The following is a 12336-nucleotide window of genomic DNA, read 5'->3' on the forward strand; positions in this document are numbered from 1 at the left end:
AACAAGTCTTAAAGAAGGGAAGGTGTGGAATACAGGATTTGTGTTAGAAGCTGTTAATCTTGTGTTTCAGGTGCTGTTGTCTGAACTGATCTCTGACACTGTCACTTCAAGGCAAAGCATCACTTTTTTCTTCATTTAAATGTGGTGGTTCCTGAAATCTCTGTAGTAAGGCAGGTGTGTGAGATGGAGTATTAAACAAAATGCGTAGCTTTTAAATTACAGAAGTTAAAGCTATTCCTTAATTTCAACATATTTTTGTTTGGAAATACAGATAATGAACAGTAAATGCCTCAGCCTTCGAACAAACCTTACAGGGACTTAAAAGGTGTTACATGACTTTTAGATGATAATAGCCTTAACTGGCATTGATGAGTTGTAGGCTGAGGATTAAGTCCAGAAGACATTAGTACCAAAATCTGCGTTTCTTTTAATCTTTTCTCACTAAAAAAAATTGTATCTTCTAACAGATAAACTTCGGTTTATGACTTTATCAAAAATCCCATTTTTCTTCCAGAAATGGGGTTGTGTATTTTTAAATTTTGAAGCTCAGTATATATAGTGGGATCAACAAAACTGGACACATTAAAGCCTGTCATTTTCTCCCAGTTTGTGGAATAATACAGTGGGGAATGCAGACATGCAGTAGTGTTGGCCTATGGAAATCAGGCTGGGTGCAGCTGTGGCTAATGGTGGTTATTTGGATAAATGTCTGACCCTTAGTGATGGCTATTAAATCATCTGAAGGAGGTGTGTGTGCCTGAGCAGTGGGCTGGGCTCTTTGTGTCTGCAACTGAGTATTTGGTCTGTTCTGTACCTGTGTCTGGAGACCCCAGAACGAGCTGGTGGAACTTGCATTTACCACAGGAATTTGATATTTATCAATTGCAAACTTTTTATTGTGTGGTGTGTTTAAGCCTTTCTCAGTTGATGGATCCATTTTTGCTGCAGTACTGGAACCTTACTTTAGCACGTTTGCATGGTGTGCCCATGCTCAGGAGGTCTTGAGAGGAATTCAGGAAATGGCAGAGCAAAGTAAACTTTTAAACATAACTGGCTTAACTGGCTTCTGTAGTTGAAGACTTTACATGCTTGCTTCTTTTAGTGTTTTTGTCTGGTACTTGTAAACTAAATTTCCAGCTAACCAAGTATTTTTACAGACAATATATTTTTTTCTTTGGTGTTTTGTCTGCAGAAGTTACTCTGGCTCAGTTCTATTCAAGGTGAATTGTAAATAACTGAACTAAGAAAAACATGTATCTGTACTCCATGTTATTCCTCTACATACTAAATTCTTGTAAAAGGAAAGAACATATAAAACTTTAAGGTAATGAGGAGCAGAAAAATTAGCTGCAAACAGAGAAATCATATACCTGCATGTCATTACCTGCTAAGATATTTTTCTCATGAGCTTTGAACACCTCTCTTGTGATGGAAATAAAATCAGTTAGTTACCTGTGACTGATTGTCATCTCCAGCATATATATGGCACACAGATAGTGTTGTAGTTTTGTTGTCTTGAAAAGCATTTTAAGTAATAATGAGTGATCCAGCAAGGCCAAAAAAAAAGAAAGTGCCTGTTAGGTAAAAGAGTCTTTAGGAAGGGGATTGTAATTTTATCCAAGTACATGCTAAGTTGAAATTTATCAGACAAAATGTTACTACATTTAAATTATTGATTGTGCAGTGTGAGGTGTGTAACTACGGTGATTCCATGAAGAGGAGTTTCCCTTTAGCTTCTAGCTGAAGTAAGTTGTTTTGGACCCAATTTCCATACTTCAATGTTGCCCATTTCCAATTTGATGTATAGTACTGGGCTATCTAAAGTATATTGGCATTACTGCAGAATATTATACTTACCAGAAGGACTAACTTTACCTGCAACTACAGCTGAAGCTCTGGAAGTTAATTGTGAAATCCTGAAAAAAATGGTATTAAAAATTTGGCTTCAAGTCATGAGGGGCATTCCCTGTCAAAAAAATCTGTTGGGTGTATGTGCTAACTAGCACTTCCATCCTGAATATATTGCTGATCTCACTCAGTTCTGAAAGAAACAAAAGTGTCATTTCCTGCTCTTGCCAGTTCTGCAGAAATCTGAGACATAACCTAGTCATTGGTATCACTGGCATTTCATTGATGGGATGGGGATAAAATAATCTCTACTGGTTTCTTGTGGACATGGGCACTGTTAAAATGTTAAGTTTTATATTGGAAAGTATAAAAGTAAAAGATGTCTTTGGGCCCATGAGTCTTCTGCTGTGTTCCAATTTCAAAAAATGATGTTTGCAAGAAATCCTTTTTATCCCTAAATAGTACACTCTGTAGCAGAACGCTTATCCCCAGCAGCTATAAATAGTGAAACGCTCTAAAATACAATTCAGCTTTTTTGTTGCAATGTCCGAAGTAGATAGCTGCCTCTTGATTTATGGAAAGCATTCCAGTCTGTTGTGGGTTGACCTTGGCTGGATGCCAGGCACCCATCAAAGCTGCTCCATCACTCACCCTGGTAACTGCGCAGGGGAGAGAAAATAGAACAAAACGTTCAAGGGTTGAGATAAGGACTGGGAGAGATCATCCACCAAATAGTATCACAGAGTAATGAGAAGTAAAATAAATGTTAAAAACACCTTCCCCCCACCTGTTCCTCCTTCCCAGCTCTACCTTCTTCTCACAGCAGCACAGGGAGATGGGGGATGGAGTTTACGGCCAGTTCATTGCACATTTCTTCTGCTGCTCAGGGAGAGGAGTCCTTCGTGGGGTCCCTTCCACAGGAGACAGTTCTCCAGGAATTTCTCCAGCTTGAGTCCGTTCCACAGAGAACAATTCTACATAAAATGCTGCAGTATGGGTCACTCTTCTATGGGGTCAGTCCTGTTCCAGCATGGGAACATCCCCCAAAAGGGACACAAGTCCTGCCAGGAAACCTGCTCCAGCGTGGGCCCCTGACAGCTGCCTGTTCCAGAACAGGCTTCCCATGGGGTCACAGCCTTTTTGCACACACCCACCTGCTCCAGCAGGGGCTTTCCGTGGGCTGTGGGTGGATCTCTGCATCCCTGTTACCTCCATGGCTGCAGCGGCAGAGCTGCCTCTCCATGGGCTGCACCATGGGAATCTCAACTCCAGCCCCTGGATCATCTCCTGTGTCTCCTTCACAGACCTTGGTGTCTGCAGAGTTGTTTTTTTCACATGTTCTCACCCCACTCATTTTCATCAGCCAAATAACCTTTTTCTGCTCCTTAAATCTGTTATCACATAGGAGATGCCATCATTCCTGATTGTCCCAGCCTTTTCCAGCGGCACGTCCACCCTGGAGCCAGCAGGCATTGGCTCTGCCAGACATGGGGGAAGCTTCTGGTAGCTTCTCACAGAAGCCACCTCTGCAGCCCCCAATACCAAAACCTGCCCCTGCAAAACCAACTCGTAGTGCTATTTTAACAGTTATGGAGGGGGTTTTGGTGCTGCTTTGCCTCAGTTGGGGAACAGGGAGGAAGTTGCTGCTCTTAATGAAGTATCACCATTTTATATGAAATGCATTTTAGAGCTATCTCTTGTACATCATGGTTAACTAATATGAAATGAGTAGCAAAACCATACCTCCCACCTTTTGCAAAACATTTGGTAGATGGCTTTCTTTTGAGTGTTTGCATACTGTGGCTTCAGAATGAAGAGAAATACTAGTTTGGTATTAGAAGGTACCCATGCCTTTCTGACTCATCTGCTGCAGATGGTTCTCTCTGAGTGGTATGTGCAGGCATAAAAAAGCGAGATAAGGTAAGCCTAGTTAAATGGCCTGTAATTAAGTCCTGATTATTGAGTCAGTTTGGAGTATTCATAATTAGATATGTGTTTATTTTTGATACCCTTCCACTTCTCAGCAGAATATTTGTTTTGTATATATGCTTAGCCCATTTTCCTTAGTGTATTAAAGTAATTTTCAGGTTCTGTGGAAGAACCTTTGCCCTGCTTCAGCTCATTCCAAGTTCTTCTTCCTCTATTCAGAATGGAGCAGAACAAAATCTGCATTTGATCAGCTGCACTTCAAATGAATTTTCTACTTTATAAGGTGAAGCAAAAATGAACAACTGTTTAGCAACTTTTTTTTTTTTAATTCTAGCTCATTTTGATGTTTTATTGTCTGTAACTGTTGATACTAAGATTTTGTTTAATCCTGATGTGTATAGTGCTGTCTTTATGACTAACTGCAGAACTGTTTTATTAAAAAAAAAAAAAATCCTCTTCTGAGGAAACATTGTTTACCTTTATGTCTTTGGTATGGAGAAAAACATTTTGCTGCTGTTGGGCCTCCAGCTTGTAGTGTTTGGGATTCCAGACATAAAATCTGTGTCTCAAGTAGTCTAGAGTTGATCTTATTTATAGTATTGTCGGAACTTTCAGCTGTTTTATCCTTTTGGCATAAATGGAATGATTTTGTAGGCAGTTAAGTGGGGTTTAGTGGCATGTGAAAATTAATTATGATTTTCATGAGTAAAAAGTAGAAGTTTTTTGCAAAAGATACAGGAAGGAGGACAAGAGGATATAGCCAGAGAGACAAACCTGAGTATATTGTGGGAGCCTTGAAGTTTGCTTAGTTGTCCAAAACTTTGCAGGTCAAGTTAGAAAAATGTAGTTGACAACCTTTATGTTTAGGTGTTTAATAATGGCTAGGATTACAGTGAAACAGGGAATAAGAAAGCTGAAGGAGTTTTTGTGTCTGCATTGGTGGGATAATTGGTGTAGTATTTCACATTTCTCCTCCCTCCCCTTGTAACTGCTTGTAAGTTAATAAAAGCAACTCTGTAAAATATGTCAAGTTCATTTGTACGGGTATCTTCTTCTGAAGTCTCAAGTGGATTCAGGATGAGTGTAGCAAAGTTTTTCTGAGCCTCTTCATTGGGAGCAGCTCTGTGGGACAAGACTGGGGGGATGGTTGATGGAAAACTCCACAGGAGCCAGCAGTGTGTGCTCACAGCCCACAAAGCCAAATGTGTCCTGGGCAGCTCCCAAGAGCAGCGTGGGCAGCAGGCGAGGGAGGAGATTCTGCCCCTCTGCTCTGCTCTGCTCTGCTCTGGTGGGACCCCTCTGCAGTGCTGTGTCCTGCTCTGGGGTCCCCAACACCAGAGTGACATGGAAGTGTTGGAGCAAGTCCAGAGGAGAGACATGAAGTGGAGAAAGGGACTGCAGCACATCCCCTACAAAGGCAGGCTGAGACAGTCGGGGCTGGTCAGCCTGGAGAAGGGAAGGTTGTGGGGAGACCTCATGGCAACCCTGCAGGAGCTGAAGGGGCCTGCAGAGAAGCTGGAGAGGGACTCTTCATCAGGAACTGCAGTGACAGCATGAGGAGGAGTAATGGGTACAGGTTGAAAGATGGGAAGTTTAGGTTAGATATTGGGAAGCAATTCTTTACTGTGAGGGTGGTGAGACACTGGAACAGATTGTGCAGGGCATTTGTGGGTTGTCACATCCCTGGAAGCATTCAAGGCCAGTTTGGATAAAGGCCTTGAGCATCCTGGTCTGATGGGAGGGGTCCATGCCCATGGCAGTGGGGGCTGGGACTTGCTGACCCTTAAGGTCCATTGCATCCCTTAGCATTCTATGATTCTATCTTCTGTGATTTCCAGTGGTTTCAGAATAATTTAAACACACTGAGGGGAAGATAATGGTCTTTCTCTGTTTTATTTATTTATTTCAGTTTTATTTTCTTGTATACCAAGAAGTATTTGAAGTTACTGTGCATAAATTACAGGATGCTTTAGCCTCCTTTCTGATGAAATAATGAATCTAGAAAGATCTATTACTATGAGCAGTGCAGCAGGAATCTTGATACTTTTGTGTAGCTGTCAGACCTTTTTTTTGCTCCTGTACTTGACAACACATTGAGAGATGGATTTTTTCTTAATTGAAGATCTCATTCTAGAAATGGTTTGTATGACACCCTTGTGTTGCCATGCATTTCATATCAAGGTCTTATCTGCTACTTTTGTGAATTAGATTGATTATTTCCAGGCATATTTAATTAATTTGCTCTCCAATAAGTTGTAGCACTTCACTGTATTTAGATCACTCTCATGTTAAAAGAAAAAGAAATATTCAAATCTTGTTTTGTTTGGATATTTTGAAAATTTATTAGAACTTACAGATAGAGCTGAATAATAGTAGAAATGTGATTAATATCTGAATTGTAGAAAAATCTGTGTAATCCAGGCAATGAATTTGTGTTGTATTGCTCTGCAAAACACCACACTGGCCAGTGATGCAGAAAGTATGCTGATTATGCTTTTGTGCAGGTTTGCCAGTGGTATTTGCTGTACAAGTGGTTTTGAATATGCAGGTGGATGGTTTAAACTCACTTGAAATGTCAATTTTGTTGTTAATACCAGGAGGATAACTGGGGAATAGTGAATGTGAGGTCAGTGATAGGCAGTAAAATTCTATATGCGTTTTTATTTACTCCTTGTGAGGTGTTCAGATGCAACCTCAGGCGATTAACAGTTCATACATTTCTTCTGCTCCAGATATTACATTGGATAGTATAGAGAGCCCAAGATCTGTCTGCTGAAAGCATGTTCTAGGCAACATCAAAAGATGAAAGGCACAGGACATGGTCCTTTCTGTTGACCTCAGCTCATACAGTGCTGTCCATCTCATCCGGGATCCCTAAACATTGGTTGTTTGCTGGTGTTTTCCTATTGGCTTTGTCCAAGTTGTTTAATATTACCTTTAGGTTTTTAGAAGTTCATTAGTATTTCAGCATACTTGTTTTTCTAATTACTTTATTCAAAATTTAAGGCCTTTAAAAAAAAACAACAACCCAAACTATATTTGTGTGACAGTCCTGTTTTACAAGGAGTACACAGTTCTACATATCGAGCCAGGTATTTCATTTCAGTGATCACAGAACAGGGTGTATTGAACAAAAATTCTGAGTGTTTAGGTCCACCTGATGGGGATTCAGCATTTGAGACCTATAAAACCTCAAAGTGCTAGAAGAGCACGTGCTGCTGCTCTGTACACAGGAAACCATGTCACAAAACCAACCCTGCCTTATACTCAAGCACAAGAAGTTACATGTATGTGACTAAGGTTCAGGAATGAGAGTGTGGGGTTACAGTGGACTTTAAAATTTAGGTTTAAAATTATAGGAAAGCAGACCTCTCTACTACCCAGGCTTAAATGCAGCATGCAGACTTCAATAATCTCTAAGTTTCACAACTGCATGTGGGAAAAGTAGAACTTCACAGCTAAAAATGAAGTTGTGACTTATTCCAGTTTTATTTGTCTTAAAACAATACTGTTTAAAAAGTGAATAGATGCAGCACAAATCTGAAAGATGGTGTTCTGAGTCTTGATGGCAATAAATACATTGATGGAGAAGAATGGCAGCTAATAGATAGGCAAAGGAAAAAAAATATTAGCTAGGATTAAATTCAGAACTTGATCAAATCAAGTACTGAAATAAGGATTAGGAGAACCTTGAGAAGCTTAAATGAACACCTTGAGATGAAAAACTAAAGACTGAAGAGGAAGAAAAAAGTATGTTTAAAGCTTTATTTTTTCTTAATATGAGCTGAGTAACACCATAATAAAGTAAGCTAAAGCTAATAAAACATTTAACAGTGCCAGGCAGAAGAGAGGTCGTCATCAAAGGCCCTTCATAGAAGAAAAGTGATTTAAATATCCAGCATGATATTTCAGATGATGTCTGAAACTATGTGATCATGCAGCTTTTTCTCTGTGCTCAGTCATCCAAGGGCTTGCTCTGTGACACTGGTAGAATCAGTGAGCTAAAACCTTTCTGGATTTTTTTTTTTTTGGGTGGGTATGAGCACACCACAGCAAAAATGCACTGAAGGCTAGCTGGCTCTGGAGCACTTGGGAGCGTTCACTTGCCTCGAGAAAAGCTGTCAGACCTGTCTGTACCATTACAAGAAGCTCACAGCTGGGGCACATCTCTCTGAGAGGGCTGACTGCAGCCCACAGGGGCATGGGGAGCAGAAGTGCCTGAAGCACCATCCATGCCTGCCGTGGGTATCCCACCTCCCTGGGGTGGCCTGCAGGGGGGCAGGCACCTCGCATGGGTGCCTTGCAAAGCTCTCAGCGTGTCCCCAGAGTGGGGCTGCCTGCCCCGAGAAGCCATCTGTCCTCAGCAGTGGTGTGGAATCAGACAGCAGGAGCGTTTGTGTCCCCTGTGGCAGGTGGGTGATCAGGTACAGATCTCATGGGGCCGTGCTGGCCAGGCAGGCAAATGAACTTTGTCAGTTTTTGTCACGCTAACAGTGCGAGGAGCTGTCACCATTGCCTGATTTCTCCTGCTCAGGCAAATTCAACTGAAGTTCCCTCAAGGGCAAGGCCACTGGGCCTGACTAATTTGGAGGCAATTTGTTCAGGTGATTAGTGTTGCTGCAGTGTAACACTGAAAATAGCATGCCTTAAGCTTGTTTATACCTTAAACAAGACCATATTGTAATTATGATGTTCAGGCTCTGGAGTGAGTGGTGCTTGTGGAAAGCTGTGCATCCTGCTAACAGAAGCCCTTTAATAGTCAGGGCTGGGAAATCCTGTTCCCTGGACAGCCCCCATCCTGCTCTCAACCCCTTTTGTTGAAAGGAAATACTATAAAAAGTACTATTTCTCCAAAATAAAATATGCAAAAAACTGTTAGGTCCCGCTAGACTCCTCAGTTAAAAAGAACATTGTAACATTATGTGCCCTATTCTCCCTCAGTAGCATCAGAGCAAGTTGTGGAACTCTGGAAGCCTGCAGCAGAGCACAGCGCTAGGTGACTGTATCCCAAAGGTTGTGCTCCTGTGTCTGAAAATTTTGTCTGAATACAGTAAGGTTTGAAATGGGAAATAGCTGTCTGTACAAAGGCAGTTATTGTGCAGCAGTTGTTCTGTAACACTCAGTGTGTGGCAACTTACAGCAATACTGTCTCCTATTTTGGATCTGCACCTTGACACTTTCAATGCAAGATTGCTCCAAGGGAATAAAAGGCAGTCAAGTGCTTCAAAACCATATATTTTTTCCCCTCCCTTAAAATTATTTCAAGGTGTATTGTTTGTGCATAATCTAGTTGTTTTTATCTGCAAACAGTGACATTGACAGAGTGGTTCTATTACTTAAAATGGGAATCCTGAGGAGATTCACAAGTCCATGTAGTTTAAAAAAAAAATTAGAGCAGCAATGTTTTTGCAGTCTAGTCTAACTGCTGAGAGGAGGTGGGAAGGTAAACTAATGAAGTTACTCTAACATAAGCTAATGAAATAAGAAGATTAAATTCAAAAACGGTGAAAAGACTTCAGGCAATAACTTGCCTGCTCCCTTAGTACCCTCTTCTTTTAAGTGCTCTAAAGGAAATAAACTGATTCGTTTTACACCCATTCTTCTTGCAGTACCTGTGGCACTATACATATATACATAGGAATGTTTAGTCTGACTAGCAAATTTCAATTCCTCTTTTTTTATGTGCTCCTTCTACGTAGAGCTTGTACTTAATTCTTCTTTCCCATGCTCTTCTCCTCCTGAAAACTGCCTGAAGATATTTGACAAGTGTCAGGTAAAAGCAGTCCAAGATGTCCCAGTAAAAAAAAATACTCATCACTAAAGGAAAATGGGTTCCTCTTTGAGTACACAAGATCTCTTATTGACAGTGGAGGTGTGTAAGTGAATTACTGCTGGTGACTATAAAGCTGGTTGTGTGATCCAGGGTAAATATGCTCCAGATATTGCTGTCTGTTTTGAACAAGTCTAAACCAAGCTGAAAAGAATCTGTTGGAGGAAACTTTTCTCTGTGACATTTTAAATTCCTTTTGCTTTACTTGATTGGAAAAGTTCACACTTCTTTACTGGGATAAAACTTCCTTCTAAACTGTCAAAGAGAAGAATGTAATTTCTTTCGTATTTTGCTGTAATTCAGGTGAGGAACTTTCAGTAACTGATAGCATTGTACAAGATACTTTTCTTACATAACATCAGGTTTTTACACAGTTTAGGAAGTAACTGATAACCAAGCTAAACCTTGTTTTATGCAGAAATGTTTCTTAGACATCTACTTGCAATGCTTATTTATTGATTTGATTCATTAAATGCCATGTGCTTTAAAAGTTGTTTTTCTGCCTGTGACTCATATCTCTTCTCTTCTTTTTTTCTTTTTTTTTCTTTTCTTTTTTTTTTTTTTCAGAGTGACAAATCCAGACAGGTTTCTCTAAATTTCTCTGTAACAGCTGCATGTAGTTACATGTACATCAAGTAAGTGTAGAAGGTCTGAGCAGTGTTCTCTCCTGTATGAGTAACATACAAAAAATACTATGATTAAAGCTTTTTTTAAAGCTAAATTTCTTCTCAAAAACTAATTTTTTACCTTGTTCTTTCAATGTATTACTCTTGGACTGAAAAAAGTAGCTCAAAATATTCAGATCTACCTTTTCAATCTTAGATCTTTAAATATTTTTTTAAGCTGATATATGATTTATGCCTATAATTTCAGAATGCTGGTATTCTCCTTATTTCCTTCACTATGTGCTCCCATTTTTTCAGAATCATGGAATGGCCTTGATTAGAAGGGACCTTCAGAGACAGATTAGGCCTAACCCTGGCCCCCGCAGTCATCAAGGACATGTTTCAGTGAACGGTGTTGCTCAAAGCCCCTCTAGCCTGGCTTTAAACACTTACAGGAATGAGGCATCCACAGCTTCTCTGGGCAACGTTCCAGAACCTCACCCTCATGGTAAAATATTTCTTCCCTATTCCTACTATAAAAGTACCCTCTTCCAGTTGAAAACTCCTTGTCTGGTCACTATGGACTCTTGTGAAAAGTGTTTCATCCTCTTTCTTTCAATCCCCCTTTAAGTATTGAAAACTCAGAGAAGTTTGCCCCAGAGCCTTTTCTTCTCTGGGCAGAACACCCCTACTTCTCAGCCTGTCTTCACAGGAGAGGTTCTCCAGTCCTTGGATCATCTTTGTGGCCTCCTCTGGACTCCCTCTAGCAGGTTCACATCCTTCTTGTGCTGCGGGACCCAGAGCTGGATGCAGCACTCCAGGTGGGTGTAGAAGGGCAGGATCACCTCCCTGGATCTTCTGGCCACTCTGCTTTTGATGCTTTTTGATGCCTTCCTTTCTGGGCTGCAACGGCACACTCCCAGCTTATATCCAGTTTTCTCTGTTTGTTTTTTTTTTGACCATATTTACAGCTCACAACTCTGTCAATAATCTGTGCAGCTAGAGCATTACAGATAGGCAATAGCTGGTTCCAGAAAGAAGGAAAGAAAGAAGGGAAGGCCCTATAATGAAAGTCACCAGTTATTCTGCTTTAAGTTCTTCCAGTCTGTATTCTTTTCAGGGAAAGTTTGCCTAATGTTATGAAAAACAGTGCATGGCCTTAATCCTCTAGGAATGACTAGTAGGGTGAGAACAGGTAAAGCAGTTGTGTACCTGTGCCGGGTGACAGTGGCTTTTACTACACTCCAGTGCCCCCCAGTAAGAAAAAAGGAATATTTTATTATATTTGTGATTTTTTTTTTTCCTGTTTAGAATTACATGCAACTGAAAGAGTCTCATTTCCAGAAAGAGAAGTTCTTAGCTATTGCAACAGAAGGCAGTGTTTGTACAAAGCTTAATTCATTGGACATTTAGCTATGAAACTTCCACAAAATTCCGGTGTCATGACAGTGTTTAGGAATTTCTTGGAAAAAAATGAATATACATCAATATATGATGAAATATACATCAGATTTCTAGATGATTTACATTGAAATGTGCATTTGAGATACTATTGAGATGAATAAAATAAAAAAAATTAAAATAATTTAGTGCAGGGTGCTGCATCTTTAGAGGAACTGGGCTTTTTTCCTGCTTACATTCAGAAAACATATCTTTTATTGTTTCTGTATTTTTATAAGTATTATTTATTTTGATGTTTTGTGGTTTGTTTGGTTTTTTTTTTCCTGTAAAATTTCTGTTTCTGTGTACAGAAAATGCACCTCTTCTGATTGTGAGAACCCCTGTTTTGTTTGTCAGCCATGGGAAGCAAGCACTTTCAGCCCTTGCATACTTGCTTGGGTAGCACATGTAGATTGGGAACCTGTTTTTCAGAGATAAAAGTATGGAAATTTGTTACTCTGCTGACAAGTTATTTGTGTAGCTTGTAATGAAATTCTAACACTAACTCAGAATAGCATTAAAGCACCTCCTTGCTTTAACTACAACATCTAGTACCAGATAGCTGTAAGGAAGTGCACCTTGTCAATAGCCATATAACAAGGAAATTTTAAAGGCTGTCTTATGGGTAACTTTTGTTTGTTTGTTTGCTGGTTTGGTTTGGTTTTGGTTTTTTGGCATTTTTTT

This window comes from Parus major, chromosome Z (assembly GCF_001522545.3).
Source record: "Parus major isolate Abel chromosome Z, Parus_major1.1, whole genome shotgun sequence".
In the NCBI taxonomy this organism is placed as follows: domain Eukaryota; kingdom Metazoa; phylum Chordata; class Aves; order Passeriformes; family Paridae; genus Parus; species Parus major.